Source organism: Chlorocebus sabaeus, chromosome 18 (assembly GCF_047675955.1).
Source record: "Chlorocebus sabaeus isolate Y175 chromosome 18, mChlSab1.0.hap1, whole genome shotgun sequence".
NCBI classification, from domain to species: domain Eukaryota; kingdom Metazoa; phylum Chordata; class Mammalia; order Primates; family Cercopithecidae; genus Chlorocebus; species Chlorocebus sabaeus.
This window is the reverse complement of record NC_132921.1, coordinates 42673643-42692275: the sequence shown is the minus strand read 5'-3', so window position 1 is coordinate 42692275 and position 18633 is coordinate 42673643.

Genomic DNA, 18633 nt, shown 5'->3' with positions numbered 1-18633 from the left:
GATTAACTTTGGAGAAAAGATGTACGACAGAATTAATGACTTCTTTTGGACACGTAAAATGTCTGAATTCTAACAACAACATTAACACGATTTGGGGTAAATTACTGTGTTTTTGAGAGAAACTGAGGAAACAAAGCAAAACAATAATAGTAATGATAATGATGATGATGTTTATACAGCAGACAGTAAATAGAATGAAAACATCTAAGAATAAAGAAATGGACCGTGAAATGTGAAAGACCAGAGAGAAGGGACAGGTGGGTTGGCCACGAAGTATGTTCCTGGACTCTCTCCTTTTGGTTTTCCATGTAAAGTCCTCAATAGAACAAGTCTTTCAAAGCAGTAAATCCTAGTTCTTGTGATTTTTTTCTTTTTTTTTTTTTTTGCAAGTGGAATATAAGTTTGCGTGTCATAAATCTTGGTCAATATTAATAGCAGTTAAGTATTTTGAATCCTCATGAGGTGTCAGGCACTTTTCTAAGCATTTTATATGTCAAGTTTATTTCAGATTTGTTTCAAAAAGCTGGGATAGAGAATAAATAAAAACTCTTTGAGTAACACTATGTTAAAAAAAAATAGAAGGGTAGCTTTAAATGCAGAGTTCAGTGTTTCAGCCTGACTTTCTACATGTCATTAGAGAAGGGCACTGTCTCTCATCTTCTAAATAATAATAACTAATACTTAAATATCTTATCATGTTACAAATTCACTTCCCTTTAATACTTAAATATCATATCATGTTACAAATTCTACAAATTCACTTCCCTTATCAATTCTTTGAAGCTTACAACATTTACATGAGTATAACCTTTAACTTACTTACTTCTCAAACAACCTAGGAATTAATGATAAGAAAACTGAGACACAAATGAGTTATGAGTTATTTAGTTTGACCAAAGTCAAACAGGAGTAAGTACCGGGACCAGACGTTAAACCTAGGCAAGAGGAAGAGCTCTTTATTATGAGATATAGTGACTCTTTTGGCTTCAACTTAGTATGACCTCAGTAAGTCTCTTAGCTGTAATTGGTACAATCTGTAAAATGACTCACCTCAGTAAGTCTCTTTACTCTAACAGGCACAATCTGCAAAATAAAAAGGGTGGTGTTAGAATTCTAAAGTTCTTCCTAGCTTTCAAATTCTATGACTCAATCCTGGTAAGGCTATGGGGCAACAGTCAATGTCATACTTCTTTGGAGGGTCTAAAAAGTTTCACTTACAGCGGAGACTTGTCAATGTATTGTTTTACTTCTAGAAATTCAGTTCACAATATACAATACAAAGGCAAGTCATGATAAATGAGAATGTTTATCTGAGATTTATCTATGATAGCATACAATTTGGAAACCACTTCAATGTCTAACCAAGGGATTGATTATTTACATTTTGATACATGATTGTGCTCTTACTAATACCATGTGTTCAAAGACTAGTTAATGATATTGAAAAAGCTCACAATACAATAACAGACAAAAAATAAAATAACATATAACATTATAAATACAGTACTATCTAATCTTGATTTATATATGTATGTATATGTGCACATGTGTACACTTTTAAAGGTAAATGGATGAGTATTAACTTAGTTCTTTGATTGCTAACATGATTATACATGAGTTATATTTCCAAACTTTTGTAAACAAGCATTACTTTCAAAACCAGAAAAAAATAAAATATTTGGAAACAAACTGTACTCAACAATATATATCAAATTCCATGAATCATTTCCTTCTTCCCTATTTTCTACTTTTGATCATCTTTGCAGATTGATGAGGACCTAAGACTGACTTTCCCTGGATTCCCTAGAAGGCAGTGACATTCTTGTTCTAACCAGTTGAGTAAATATTTAGAATGACCATGCATTTGGAATGACCATATGGGTTTTCTGCCTGGTGACTGTGTTGATGGCACCAAGTTAACCATGGCCTAAAACTCTGTTTAAGAATAAGCCCTCTACGATATTGTTAAATGCACGGTCGTCTGATGCTTCTTATAACAGCATATAGCGTATTGTTTTCACTCAATAAATTTTAAGTCATAATAATCAATAATAATAATAATGAGGCAATAAAAAATAACTGGATTCAGTAGCACTGATGCAGTAGCTCTTTATGAGTTCCCGGTAGGGAGAGCAAGTTGCAAGCAGAACCAAAAAGACCATGGTGTTCGGCATGACAGGCCTTCCAGAACAGCTTGTGAAGCAGAACCAATATCGAGTGTATACACATATGGGGCTGAAGTAGTGTCAGTTTGCAGCTCTAGGAATTGGGGCTGGTAAAATAGCATAAAAAGAACTGGAAAAATCTGCCCAGCTCCAGCGACCTCTAAATGGTGTCTTTGCTGCTATGATAACAAGGTGTGAAAGATCTGACAACGTCAAGAACTTGTAGGTAGGCAAAACTAATGTGAACTTGTTCCATTGTAAAACATATCTTCCCCAAAGAACCTGCCCTAACTGTCCTAATCCTAGCATTTAATCCCCTTTCTTACTGTTCTTACACTTATTAATATATTCGTGCATTCAGATATTTAAATATTTTATTTTGTATGTTGAATACATGTATTCATGTTTATTTCTATAACCTCTTCATGAGTTTTCTAAATTAGAGGATTTACTTGCTTGATTTTCTTTTATCTTGCTATGAAATGAGTTTAGAAAGTTAGGACTCCTAGGAGCAAAGACTTGGCCCAATTCTAGGAAGCAAAAGGGCAGTAGACAAAAGGGCCCAAGGACTCATTATACAATTATTTATTCCTTCTATAAATTTCTTTCTGTCTTTCTAGGATGTAAGCTGTATGAGGGCACAGTTTTGTTTTAGTCATAATATAACCATGGTAACAGAAAAAGTGTCTGGAACATAGGGAACACTCAATAAATATTTTTGAGTGAAGCAAAATAATATTCAAAAAAGGTACCCACCCCCAGAAAACACATCACTATGAGAAGATACCTCACTGGCTCTCAAAGATTTTTAAATCAGAGGGTTAGTCAGGATGACCGGGGTGAAGCAGGTTTGAGAGCATTCAGCCTAAAGGCATCATTTTTCTTATACCTATCAGAGAACTGTGTTAAAGTCATTCATTTTTCCAGACTTTGACATTGACTCGATTACTTCCTGACATTAATTGTGACAGATCAAGCATTTTTTCTTGTCTATCTTTCATTATGCTTTGTAAGCCAAGGCATCAATTTTAAACTTGTTTAACCCAAAACAATCACAGTGGACCAGGCCAGAAAAAAAAATTATAAAATTGACCACAAAGGGAATATTCACTATTCACCTATTTTGTTAAACGACGTACTCTACTTGCACAGCAGGCATAATAGGAAAGAAATTCCTGTGTGTATAAAACACGAAGTAAAAGGCTTATAATGATAATTGTTATTATTCAATAACCTCTCTTTGTTTTTAGTTAATACACACAGGAAGTAGATTATGCATTTGCAGTGAGCTTTCAATTATATAGCTGTAGATAGTAAATACGAGATATGCATATGTTGAAGAACTAAGACTATTCAGACTTCCCCCAACACCTATTTTTAGGTTTTGCTCTAAGTTTCCATGTGATCAGGGAATTTAATAATAAAATACGTGATCAAACAAAAAGTACAGAGTTGTCTATTGTTGAAATCACACTCCACAAAGAGCTGCTCAACCACCGAGACAAACATTTGCACATGTATTTCAACACCGTGTGTGTGTGTGTGTGTGTGTGTGTTTGTGATTTTTCACTGAGGTTGGTCAGTCTCTTTCAGAATGTAAGCTCTTCGGTTGAAATGCCTTACAGCATCCACCCAGAGATAAGCCTAGGAACAGCACAAGAAAGATCCCTGGAGTTTTAGTCTTTTATCTGAAGACCTGTGTTTGGAATTCTACTTTGAGCAGGAAGATCTATTCTTCATCTGCTCCAAAAGAATTATCCTAATCATCCTCAAAATTTATCATAGATTTTCTCACCTGAAAATGCCCGTAGAGATCTTTTGGTTAATCCCTGGTTTTGAAACATGAAACTCATTTACTTCTTGCTCAAATGGCTATCGAACAAATTCTGGAATGAGAAAATTTTAAAAGTTGAAGTTAAAATCCTCCGTGTTAAATGTGAACTAGTGGGGAGGGATAGCGTTAGGAGATATGCCTAATGTAAATGACGAGTTAATGGGTGCAGCACACAAACATGGAACATGTATACATATGTCACAAACCTGCACGTTGTGCACATGTACCCTAGAACTTAAAGTATAATAATAATAATAATAAAATGTGAACTAGGGGCAAAAGCAAAGAGATGCCAGCAGCCAGGACAATTGACTATTAGAAAATTTGAAAAAGAGAAATGATACCAAAGTCTAATACCAAGTTGATCAGGTAGATAAAGCATCACTTTTTATGTAATAGTAAATCAACAAGACCCCCTTCTCACCACCTGTGGCTATTTCATAGCAACATTAAAATCACGTTTTCCTTTAAAATCACAGAGAAAGAAAAAAGGGTTGGAGCACGTAAGAGTTATCAGTAGTCTGGTTTTGCAGGCAGATGCATTTGGCATGCCCTGGGGGGCAATGCTGTTAGTTTCACTTTATTAATTGAGAAGATTCTACCTTCATGATATCCACTTTTTCTCATTCCCTTCCTGAGGAGAAGATTTAAGAGGGAGGTAGACATTCCATGTTTAAGTAGAAAAAATAAAAACTCTCTCTTTTGGTTGTATTGCATGCTAATGAAGCATGATGGGAGTGAGAGATCCTACAGCAATGCAGCAGGCTCGGAACACTGACAAGGTCAATTATCTCCTGATAAGTCCTGCACCGGCAAAGATTAATAATATGACTAATATTAATTGAATGTGAGTTCATTGAGTTTTATTTCTTATTTTAAAGTTCTCTTGGTGGGTGCATGGCATGGTGCACAGAGAATGATGGATGGAAATGATGAAATTGTTAATAAGCCCTTACACCCCTATGGCCCACTGGGCCCACAGAAGATGCAGGTTTGATTTTTTTTTTCTTTGGTTCCAGCCACTGCCACCCTGGTAGGGACTGGCAGGAAACCAAAAAAGGTTGGTTTTGTAATCCAATTCGTTCCACAAATGAAGAAAGTGCCAGGGTCTTCAAACCTATGAATTCAGAATTTCCCAGTCAAAACTGGAATGAAACTAACTGCATAGTGTAACTTAACAAAAATTGAGTCTAGTTGATTTATAAAGAAAGACAAAAGATCATACTTCTTTATTGGGTTCTATCATCACAAATAAGTTGCCTATTTTGAATTTTAAAAATTCAATATAATGTTTGCTTGTATTTTGTCCAGTTTTCATATAAAATAAGGAAAGTATGTCCATGGACAGAACTTATTTTGAATGAGTTGAAAGATAGAGGCTAATTTGCATTGAGGGTTGGTACTCCTGTAAGTGATTTTAGGGACTTGGGAATTGAGATGCTGCTATTTACATTCAATTTCTTTCCCATGTATCAGACATCAGTTTTAATGTGATAACTGACCTCCGTTAACTGATCTCATGAATTCACACTTCTTCTTTGCAAAGTTGGGTAGAGATGCAAGCGGTTATATTATTTTAAACCATAGAGAAAATCAGTAGAATAATTCTTTGTTTTTGAAGCACTCGGTGTATAAAATGATATAATAACTTGTTTTACTAATCCTTTATTTGTAAAATACTGTTTTCCTAAATGTATGGTTAAAATAAATGCCATCCATAAAAATGAAAAGGATGAAATGAATGAAAGTAACTGTAAATGCAATAAGTCGCAAAGAACCTAAAAGTAATTTGAAGACAGCCTGTTTGAAGCCCTGTAGGCGATAATTATATATGAGATTTTAAACATAATGTTAACCTCCAACTTAATTTAATTTAAAAATTTTCCTACGCCTGTAATCCCAGCACTTTGGGAGGCCGAGGGGGGCAGATCACGAGGTCACGAGATCGAGGCCATCCTGGCTAACACGGTGAAACTCCGTCTCTACTAAATAATACAAAACAAAATTAGCCGGGCATGGCGGCGAGCGCCTGTAGTCCCAGCTACTCCGGAGGCTGAGGCAGGAGAATCCCGGGAGGCGGAGCTTGCAGTGAACCGAGGTCGCGCCACAGCACTCCAGCCTGGGCAACAGAGGGAGACTCCGTCTCAAAAAAACAAAACAAAACAAAACAAAAAACAAAAAACAACTAATGCTCCAGCTTGTTCAGCATTGGACTGTAATGGTAAATCAGTGATAGGCATATGGAAGATGTATGTGGAGGTGTCATTTTTCTGGTGAGCCTGATACTTCTAGAGGATCATCTGGATTTAGAAAATGATGATCATGCTAAGTAGAGGGGTAGGAATCATAGGATGCAACACCTACTATTGAAAACGAACATACCATGGGCTGGTGGGACGCGAGGGGTGAGGAAAGAAACAACTTTTACTGCAGAGAAGAAAGGAGAGGAGATGCATTAGCTGCAAAACAAAGCCATAAGCCAGACTCCTCCAACGGCACCAGAAGTTCAGTGCAATGAAAAAGGCACTGGAGAGGTTACTACCATCTGTAAGTTTACATGTTGATAGCTTAGGGGGGAAACAATTACAGTTATTCAGAAACACTGATGAGAAAGTTCATAATTAAGGAAAGTAAGATTTAAATAAAATATAAATTGTTCGAGGTATTGTTCCATATTTTGCTTTTTTAACTCATTTTTCTTGTGATCTTCCGCTTCTATCATCCAGAAAGCATTAGAGGGGTCCAGGGCCTGATGATACAGGTTCTGATACACAACCTAACCAGTGATTTCATCTGCTTATTTTCACTCCCCTGTGAACGGGGTTGGCAACTGCACCCGCCAAGAAGTGACAGCAGTTGACAGCTAGAATATTAAAGTCAGATACGTGTGACTGGGGTTCAATGAAAATACATCAGAAAGGATGAAGCCCGTCCAATTCAGTCGCACATTTTGCGCTGCAATTTTTAAAACCAAAGTACCTGGAGTCTCAATTGAAACACATTGCAATGTCCCATCACCCGTGTCTTTAGAATGTGGCCTGACATTGCCTTCTCCATTTCCAATTTTCTTAGTTAAATGCATAACATATTTGTAAATGATATTTATTTTATTATAAATAGGATTTGGATGATTTTTTACATTTTGGCTGTTTGTTTTGCCTCTGCCCTCTGTTAATGTATTTCTGTGAAGTATATAAAAGCAGAAGCCCTGAGAACCCAAGCAGGAATCTTTCTAGTTACCACGATGGAGGGAGTAACATTCTGGGTTCAGAATCCATACATTGAACTTATACTTGGAAATAAGCATTGCTTATATGAGGTTTAACATTTTAAAAAATAGTATCTTTTTATCCTTATGGAATTGCCCTATACCCTTACTCTTTCTAATCCTGTTAAACAGTGGGATCTAGTTGGTAGTAGGTAAGTAGTTGATGCGGGTAACAAGACGTTTTGCTTAATGCTTGAAATTGTGACAGGTGTCTTCTGCCAATGGTTAAATATTGGATTCCATAGTTTCTTATGGTACCTAAAAACTTACTAGAAAGGAGTTGAGATAGTTCCCCTCACTCTTATCCATAACGTTAGTACATTCCCCTCGTATTTCTCCCCTCTGTAGTCCTAAAGATTTTGAATACGAGGTAGCATGCTAGAAAAGACTGCATATGGTGGTAGGTGGAGTATAATAAACTTTAAATGGTATGTAAAGCCTAGACTTTGCATTATAAGTCTTTAATTTATGATATGTGTGTTTGGAGTAAGCTATATACATTTTCTGAGCCTCATTCATCATCCTTAAGAATAGAATATTAGCATATATTCCAGATAGTAAGAATTAAAGGAAATAATCTATGCAAAACACCTGGCTTTGAGAAAAGTAAGAAACAGATGGGGCTTACTTAACTCACCTGGGATACAAATTTCTTTATCATAAAATGAATGCATCTAACTAAATAATACTAGGCATGATAACAGGCCAGGCACTAACTTGTACTTCATCAGTAGTAGCTCATGGAGCCTTAATTTCAACTCTACATGGTTGTATTTCTATTGTCCCTACATGAGAGATTTAAAAACTGAGGCTTAAAGAAATCGATTATGCACCTAAGTACATGACTGACTTTCACTGAAGCTTGTTTTATAGTTATTGCTATCCCATTTAATAGAACATAAGATATGTATTTTGGTGAAAAACTGCAAGGAGCAGCAAGATAAAACTCATGCCCATATAAATACTGAAATGTTTAAAAAATATTATTGGGGAATTTCATGTCAAAGATGACCCCTAGATATAGGAAATTATCTCATGCAAACATGAAAGTTTATATTTATGTCAGTTACAGCAGTGACCAACTTGCTGACAAATAATTTCCAGCAACTACAGCTCTTCTGTTGCCATTCCAGAGGAAGAAGCTGCAAAAGAGAATAAAGAAACTAAAAGCAACAAAACAAAACCTAAAAAAAAGAAACAAAGTTTCTTAACTGCAAAGGAAATTAGCATACTATTAACCTGCTGAATGAAAGAGCAATATAGCCTCCTCAGGTTCTTACAATTGTGTATAAAATAAGGTAGCAGATCAGAAATAGAGAAGATATGCTAAAGACAAGATGTGACTAGTGACAGCAGACAGCAAAGGAAGGAAGTATAATTGCTAACACGACGTGAAAGTGCTATAGAATGCAGGCCATTACCAGAGTAACAGGTCTATAGAGTTGAACCACCTAGAACCATAATGTTTATTCCAATGACTCTGAGACAACAAGAAAGTGTGAAATTCTTCTCATCGTTACCTATTTAAGCAGAGATTTTACTTACTTAAAATTTCTTCAAAATATTCAACATAAATATTAAACTGTTTTTGTTTCTACTTGCTTTTACTTTGTGTAAAAGTATAACCTCAATTGTCTAAAAATAGATATATAATGAAATTGATGAAACCTCTGTTATTACATCTGGGCAAGCAGATTACTTTGAGTCTGCATGGCAGATGAATGACTTATTGCCTGAGATAAATGTTGCATCACAAAGGTAACTTTCAATAGAATGATTGACTGTGTCTACAAATAGCAATCCATGTTGACTGCCAATAAGAAAACCAGTTGATGTGAGAGGATTCTTTCAACAAGGGAAATAGTGATTTAAAACTGCCACCATGCAACATGGGTCCTTATTAGAACTTAATTGCCCGTATGTTTGGTCATAATATCGATTGGCTCCATTAGAGGAGAAAGCAAATTTTTGGTAACATTTAAACGAAGCATCTGGTGTGTCATATGTTGGTGTACCCTTCAAAAGTGGTGGTGAATCTAAAAAGATTCAGAACTTCTAGTCTAGACAAGAAATAGAGGAATCATCGGCATGGCCGTGTTTGAGTCACAGCCTGTTTTGGTCTGGTGATCTCTTTCTCCTGCTTTGATTACCTTTATTTTAGTAAAGAATTGTGGATACATAGTAGCTGTATATATTTACAGAGTACTTGAGATGTTTTGAGATGTTTTGATACAGGTATGTAATGTGAAATCACCACATCATGGAAATGGAGTGTCATCTCCTCAAGCATTTATCCATTGAGTTGCAAGCAATCCAATTACACTCTTTATTTTAAAATGTGCACTTAAGTTATTATTGACTATAGTCACCCCGTTGTGTTATCAAATCATAGGTCTTATTCTTTCTTACTAATTTTTTGGTGCCCATTAACCTTCCCTACCACCTCTAACCCTCTCCTTCCCAGCCTCCGGTAACCATCCTTCTACTCTCTATGTTCATGAGTTCAATTGCTTTGATTTTTAAATTCCATAAATAATGTCAGGTGATCATATCCAGTCTCATTATTTCAAATATCACTTATATACTGACAACTTGTTTCCCAGCTCATACTTTTCTCCTAAATTTCAGCTTACTCCCTCAACAATCTATTCAACATTTTCTCTTCACGTATGCATTAGACATACATTTAAAACTGGAATGGTGGGAGGCCAAGACAGATGAATAAAGAGGTCAGGAGTTCAAGAGCAGCCTGGCCAAGATGGTGAAACCCCGTTTCTACTAAAAATACAAAAAAAATTAGCCAGGCATGGTGGCGGGTACCTGTAATCCCTGTTACTCAGGAGACTGAGGCAGATAATTGCTTGAACCCAGGAGGCAGAGGTTGCAGTGAGCTGAGATCGTGCCACTGCACTTTAGCCTGGGTGACAGAACGAGACTCTATCTCAGAAACAAACAACAAGAAAACTGGAATGGATGGGGTCTGAGCTGATCTTTAAAGATGGTTAGGATTTGGCAAACAACAGAGGAAGAGAAGCAAACATATGAGAACAGAGCAGCACAAGAACATAGCATAGATAGGCCAGGAGATAGAGAAAAGTCTCAGTACAGCTATCATAAATGGGACTCTTATTTTGCCGAGAGAAAATGGTACATTTTATCTCAATATGATAGAGAAAAAAGAATGGGAAATTCTTCACTGTCTCTATGAAGAAATCAAATTAAACATGAGACCCGAGGAGCTAAACATTTCAGCATAATGGCTTTTTATCATTTTAAGATTGCAAGTGTCCCCATCCTCCAAATTCTACTTAATAAATCACCTATTGCAGTCTCCTCAGAATTCTAAGTAATTCCCCCATCTTCAGTAAAAAGAGAAGAGAGGAGAAGAGAGATCGAAATGTATTTTATCACTTCTTTGGCTTGTGTTCAAGTTCTATGCTGAGTCAAAGCCCAGCTCAAAAATTAGTCAGGCTGTGCCCTGGCCCCCATCATATTTAAGTGGTGATAGTTTTTATTGCTGCAGCCCATGTTACTGTCATCCAACTCTTTCCCAGCAGCAGTGAACTTAGAGACAATAGGATAGCAGGAATCTTCTTTTACGTCCTCTCTTTACCCCTAAAGTTTATTGTCTGTGCATTGCAAGAACAAACCTGAAAAAATAAGACAATTTCCAAACGCAGTCTAAAATCCCAAAAGGTAAGATATAACCATCTGGAGTACAACAAGCACATCATATTTTTTTTCTTTAGCAAGACACTTCTGAGTCTTATGGAAGGAATTCTAGTAGGCAAAGTCCTACTAGCTGTTTGTAACTCCTTAAAAAATTAAAAAAAAAAAAAAGGCAATGTTTCTTTAATGTCACAGTCTGAATTGTAAGAAGAGAGCTGGCACATCTCTCATTTTATTCATTCTAATTACAATTGCCTTGTCACTGAGATGCCAACCTGATGGAGAGCAAATCAGGTAGCAAATCCCGAGGGGCCGCTTAGTAACAGGAAGGCTGTCTCCAGTGGAATCAACGTGACAATTTCTTTTCTTCCTCTTCAAAGTTGAGAGTCCCCCTGGACAAATTCACATTTGATTATTTTCACTAGGCTCTCTGTCTTCAACTGCTTGATTAGCATCTCACTCACCTAAGAAATTAGACTAAAGTTTGTGACCATTAAAAGGAAACCATGGTATATGCATGGGTGCCTGCTCATGCATGCAGCACATCTATGGAAAACCATTTTCTTAATGTAGCATCAAGAGTTGGCACCAAGGATATTTTGTAATGGCTACTGCAAGCATGTATTTGTGTATGTGTACCTGTGCATGTGTTGCTGTTTGTGTTATTAGGAGGTGATCTTTTACAAACACTTTGCCTCAGAAATATGAAGTCAGTTTGAAAAACATAGACAAAGGTGTGGTGGTTGGCTCATTGGTGTCTGATTGTTCTTTCTCCAACTTTACTGCAGGTATGCTTAGAGATGGACCATTATGCCTGTTGTTACTAAAATGTTTAGCAAAAAACTGCATTCTTTCTGGTAAAACACATTTCTATAGAATGATGTAAGTGACTTTAGAGGATAATAATTAGAACTCATAATTAGTATGCCAATAACAGAATTTTTACATTAAATAAATAACAATCTAAGAAAATTACCAGGATATACTCCCCTTATCCTTTCACAAACCCTTGCTTTGGACTGACAAATGACCAAGGAAATAGGTTAGAAAAGGGACAGAAGGAGCCAGAATTCTGCCTTCAGAACCTTTCATCGTGCCTCTCCCCTGATGTCTTCCTTCACTACTCTAGTGGATAGAAAAAAATGTTTTCAAACTTAGCTGTATATAAAAAGCAGATAACCTGGGCTTCTGGTCTAGACATTCTGCCTTACCATGGGTGATGTAGCCCAGAATTCTATATTTTACCAATCATTAAGGTGATTATATTAGAAACAGGACTATAGTCATTCTTTCAATTCCAAAATCTTAGGATGTTAATGTATGTATCATACAATTGGCCCTTTATTCATCTAGGGTGCACATCTAATTATGGTGTATGACAGCTCCTCCCAAGTAATTTCCAAGTAAGAACTGAGTATTAACATTTTCTCTTTGCTACATAACACTTTATATATAATAAATGTTCAATAAATATTTGCTGATATGAATTGATTTAATGAAGAAACCAAAGCCATTTTATTTGTGCCTTTCTATCTGGAAGCAAAAGTTTCCTTTGCCAATGCATAGACCATATCCCTTTAGAATTGTAACTTATTTTAGAAGAACATTAGTGTATTCATAGAGATTGGCTATGGATGACTAGCTCTCCCATGGGACAGCAGATTTTTCAGCTACGGCTCCAGCTCAGAGAAGGTGAAATGATTCAGTGTTGTTTCTGTCCAGTGCACTGTTGATGGTTCAGCTCCTCCACTCATGGCCACCTGAGCTGCTGAAGCTTAAAAAATACACCTTACCTAGAACTAGAAGGTCAACCAACAAGAACAGAGTTATATCAGCCAGTATAGAGATGAACTACCATAGCTGTAGAGTTTCATGCCAAAAAATAGGTTCATATTCTCCTTCATGCTTGGAGGAGATCAACAAATTCAATTGCCAGTTGTCCATGTGACAGTTCTGTGTCCAGTGCTTTGGTGTTTCAGAGAATATAGGGCAGCAAGATTTTGTCTTTGCTCTCAAGTAGCTTCCAGTTTATTAGAGGAGATGGACAATAAGTATGCATAAAGTAGTATAAGAAAGACATTTTAAAGACACTTAATGACAACTGATATCACAGGGGCACTACCTCCTTATTTGCTAAATTAGTAAAAGTGCTAGAGCTGTTTAGGGAAGAGAGAAACAATCTTCAGATAGGATAATTGGGAAAACAATCAGCAAGGGGAAGGGGAATATGGCTGAGACAGAGAAATGAGTAGGTTTAAATACAAAGATTTGTCAACCTGAGCAGAGGTAGCTCCTACCAGAAGTTTAAGGAATGTGAGGTGCATACACAGTTCCATTGCATTAGACCTGCCCTTTCGGATTGGAATCCTTTCATTATCCCCAGTCACCAAAATCTTTTAGAGTCATGTGTTTACATATTTACTAATTCTTACAAAATACAATATCTTTACAACCTATTTTGTTTTTAACTGCTATATTGCATATTTATTTTTTAATGTTTACACACATGCTTCTACTCATTGAAACATCTCTCCAGTATTTTATTTTCATGGTGTCAACTGAAAAATCAAATCAGTTAATTAATCCATACAAAAATAATAACTAAAAAAACTCAAGGAATGTCTAGAATAACAGGATATAACCCTCATTTAAGATAGGCCAGCAGGGATACACTTTTCAGAGAAACTTGGGAAAAGCTTCAGGCCCCAGTAAAAGGGCTATGACTGGATGGAGAGTGAGACCTTAGCAGCACGAGTTGTTCTCTTAAGTATACACAGGTTAGGAGTCTTATTTTTTATTTCATCATATTTCTAGGCTTGTCCTGATCCTACTAACACTTGATCACAGAAACAGTGTTCTTCAGTTTGATTCTCTCCAGAATGACTGTAGCATCCCATTACTTATAAGGGAGGGACTCCTTTGAGCCTGTATAATGGGATTTCTTCCTAGGTCTTCAACCTCGGTTTCCATCACTCACTTGCCTGCACTGATAATTTATTCATTAGTCTCCTCATGCACCTTGTATATTCCTGTCTTAGCACTTTGCTCAAATGTTCCATCCTGTTTTCCCAGGCTTTTGTTGTCCCCTTTTACCTATCCAAGTCCATCCACCCAGAGCCAGACAAAACTCAGAGGTTTTTGAGACATCATTGGTTCTTCTCTCTTCTACAGCCTTGGATGTAGAAGCTGAGACATTTTAGCACATGCGGCTGCATCAATTGCATGTGTGCACATGTATGTATGTGGCTGCAGAGAATTAGAAGATATTATTTAACTAAATGTGTGTTACTTTAAAAGGATAAACTTTTAGTTATAGAGCCTTGAATTAATTTGTTTTGGAACTCTGTCTCAGAGGTTGGAGGGGGCATCTAACAGGTTTTTACAGGTCCAGGTAGGACTTGGTGGAGACGACAAAGGAAATGCCATTTCCTAACCACATCAAATTTTCCTAATTGACTTGGTTGCCCCAGAATAGGAACAGAAGTTGAATACATTTCAGATGCTGCTCTCCACCTCTTGCTAAGTCCTGCAGGATAAAGTGAGTTGCATATATTTGGGCAGCTTAGGATGAACATAAAACTCAAGGAGACAATCTTTTACAAAAACATTGTCCTTTTTAGGGTTATGATGGATACCGCACATTCCTGTGAGTAGGGGGTAATTATATGTATGTGACACACAACCAAAGTTTTCTATTCTTCAAATAATTGCTTTCCGTTTATTTTTAACAGGAGATTTAACAGTTCAGTATGCGTGGATGTGGACCTGTAAAACTTATTTGTAGTGTTCAGTGGATGGCTCTGGTAATCATAGATGGTTGCAAAACTACCTTTCCCTCCAGGTAACAAGTGAACCATCAGAAGTGTCTTTCAACTACAAGCAGCATGTTTAAAAGATAAACTCAAGTGTGACTCAAAGCTAATATAAATCAATCACCATTAAAACTTTTTGAAATACATCTCTCTTTTTCCTTGGCTCTTTTATGTCAATACCAATGAGCATATTATAATTTCTCAAAACCTTAAGAGGATGAAGATATCAGTAGCCATTTAGATAAGCACAGGCACAGAAATGCTACTAAAATGGCTGGAAACAAATCCTAACCAAATGGTAAGTATTTTAAAACATCTTTAAACATTTCCCAGAGGTAAATCATATAATTACTCACTTAATAAATGCATTTATAGCTTTGGGAGGAAGAGAGCAGATTAAGTGATAAGGAGTGTTGGGAGAAATGAAATGTTTTCTATGCTGAGAACAGTAGCTTTGAGATTCAATAGGGTTGGAAAAAAACAGGAAGGCAATTCTAGTAACAGGCACCTGCTGAACAATGGACTCAATCGCAAACTGGAGACTTCATAGAAAGTGTGGGGAGTTTTCTAATATGGAGGGAATTCATATAAAATAAAGTTTAATTTAGACTTAGAAAATGTACCTAGTGTGGGAATAATTCCCTGATAATGCAGAAAACTACAGAAAATGTGTTAAAATAATTTATAGGGTCCAGTTGTACTTGATCAGATGATTAATGGTATTCCATCTGCTTTCTAAATATTCCCACCTTCCACTAATTCCTCTGAAATTTTGCCATTTCAGTCAGGCTGAAATTTATTAGCACCCACTTACTGTGATTTACATTCAGAATGATTTGCATGCCTCTTGCCTGGGCTCCTGCATGCCTTTATTAGGAATGCATCTTATTTGGGGTCTCATGTGATTTATAAGCATTTGGCAAGTCTGCCCTTCTATTCTTTTTTTTCCCCTTTTGATTTATGCAAGGGCAGAGTTATATTCCTGGGGCTCATTCAGTCCCTAGGAAATTAATTTTTTTAAACTGAAATCTCCCCATTTGGTTAAAACCAAATGTGACAAATTAGATTCAATATCCTTTTCTTGGTTACAACAAAAACAGTAGTTAGAATTAGGACTTCTCTTTGGTAAAATTTTGAATTAGGTGAAGCTTGTATACAGTGCCTGTGGGCTCACCATTCAATGACTACGTTCTCTCCCTATTAACCAACCCTGTTTTTATACTTTATCTCAAAATTACATTTTCTTGTTTTCCTATATGAAGTGCCCTCCCCTCACATTGTCTATCAACTACCTTTTACACCCTTACAGGACCATTGTTCACTGGCCTGCCCTCAACTGTCAAGGAAAAAAAAAAAAGATCTAATAAAATTATACCACCAGAATGAGAATCCTGCCTGCCTCCATGAGACAGCTGGGATTTGAAATGGGACACTTAGAGAAACAATGCCTTAATTATAACTTCATAATTTATAATGAGCCATTCACATACATTATCTAATTTGATCTTTAAAACACTCTTCAAGATAATTATTATACATACATCAGTATTACATGCAGAGAAACTATGGCTTGGGAAAAAGAGGAAATTTAGGGTAAGACAGTGGGCAGTGGGGTGTCCCAAGCCTAGTCACATACCAATGAATTCTATATGTTCCCCACTCCTCCACTGGCTCCTTTGTACTAAGAGCCAATCTGTTTAACAGAGTTTTGGTTTCTGGAACAGGCTGTGAGATGCGTTTTCCTCTGGGCTGGAAAGATTTCTTATATCTTTTAAGTCAAATTACCTACGTAGTTTCCCATTCTGCCTAAAAGTAAAAAAGAGTAGGAAAAAACACCTTAAGAAAAGTTTGGGTGAAACTACTGAGGAATTTTTAATTTAGGAGACTATCCCATGAGACTGAATGCAACATAAAACAGTCCACAGAGATCATTCTTGTCAGGTTCTTCAATCATCCTATTTCCATTTTTAGTCTATCGTTGTTCAGTGACCTTATCCTATAGCATAGTCAGACAATATTACAGGAGAAACGTGAACAGTGCTAGCCTAATTAGACCATTATATATTTATTTCCCCCCTAGAGAGTCTAAGGCTTTCCTAAGAGCCAAATAAGGAGTGGCTGGCTGGAAAATCATTTTGAAAGATTGTCTGACTTCAAGACACAAAACTTATCCATATATGGCACAGGCAATTATCAGCTGAGCTGCACTAGTAGATGTTGTGAGAAAAATAAAATTACAGAAGACATATAAAATTTATAAAATCGTAACCAGATTTGGAAATTTATAATCAAATCTGTTTCATTTGGCAAGTTCATTTTATCAGTGGATGCCACGTCACACCTGGAATGTATCCAAACATTTTCTTATTTGAACAAGTCATCATCAGGACTGTCTCCTATTTTCTACCTGTGCTAATTTTGCTCTTTTATGGTATCAGTGGATAAGAGATGGTAGGAAAAAGTAAGCCTTCTAAGGAAAGTGAGGGAAAGAAGAGAGAGAGAAAGAGGAAAAAGAAAGAGATTACATCATACAAAGAGAATGGAGTCCAGTATTGTATTTGTCTGTCTTAAAAACTGGCCAATTTGTTATTGCCCAAGTTGTCTTTTTTTTGATAGTGCTAGCTTGTGCTACCATTTATAGAAGGGTTGGTGAACTTTTCTTGTAAAAGTCTAGGTAGTAAATATATTTTTAAGCTTTGTAGACCACATACTCTATCTCAATTCTCAACTCAATTCTGCAGTTCTAGCATAAAAACAGCCTTATAAACTATGCAAATAAATGAATGTGGCTGTATTTCACGAAAACTTTATTTACAGGAAAAAGCAAAAGGCTGGATATGGCTCACAGATTGTATTTTGCCAACCCCTGTCCTATAGAGTTCACAGGGCATGAACAGCATGGTAATATATTTTAGAAGATAGACAGGTTAGTGCTTTTTCCAGTGTCTCCATTATCAAAATGGTTATAATAAACTAATTAAAAGACTTTAATAAGTTTAGTATTTTCATAGTAACCTTGAAATTTAGTATAAAATGCCTCATCAAAGTAATGTTAAAAACAATCATTTTGCTGAGCAAACGTCAAATGTCAAGCATCTTTAAGAAAATCAAGGAAAAAGCCCGAATTTTATTTTTCCTTCAGTGTCAATTCAGTTGATGAAAGTTAATACAAATTTGGGCCCCAAAATGCATTTCTGACATTATAACCAAGCACAAAAATTGCTTTTTTTCTTGTACCCTGTACGCACTTGACTTTTGTTCATGTTATGCTTCTGTTCTTCAGCAGTTCCTCCCACCTAGGCTACACCTTCCTGTCTGCTATTAGGTTGGTGCAATGGTAATTGCAGTTAAAAGTAATGGCAAAAACTGTAACTACTGTTGCACCGACCTAATAGACCCATTGCAATCTTTCAAGGTCAATTTATGTCCCATATTTTTCCATAATGCATAGTTAGTGGCCCCTACTGGCCTTTTCTTTTCTTTCCTTTTCTCTGCTTTTCTTTTTTTCTTTTCTTTCTTTCTTTCTTTCTTTTTTTTTTTTTTTTTTTTAGGTTGTTATCATACTTGAAGTTCTAGGGTACATGTGCACAACGTGCAAGTTTGTTACATAGGTATACATGTGCCATGCTGGTTTGCTACACCCATTAACTCGTCATTTACATTAGGTGTTTCTCCTAATGCAATCCCTCCCCTTTACCCCCACCCCACAACAGGCCCTGATATGTGATGTTCCCCACCCTGGGTCCAAATGTTCTCATTGTTCAATTCCCACTTATGAGTTAGAATACATAGTGTTTGGTTTTCTGTCCTTGCCATAGTTTGCTCAGAATGATGGTTTCCAGCTTCATCCATGTCCCGACAAAGGACATGGACTTATCCTTTTTT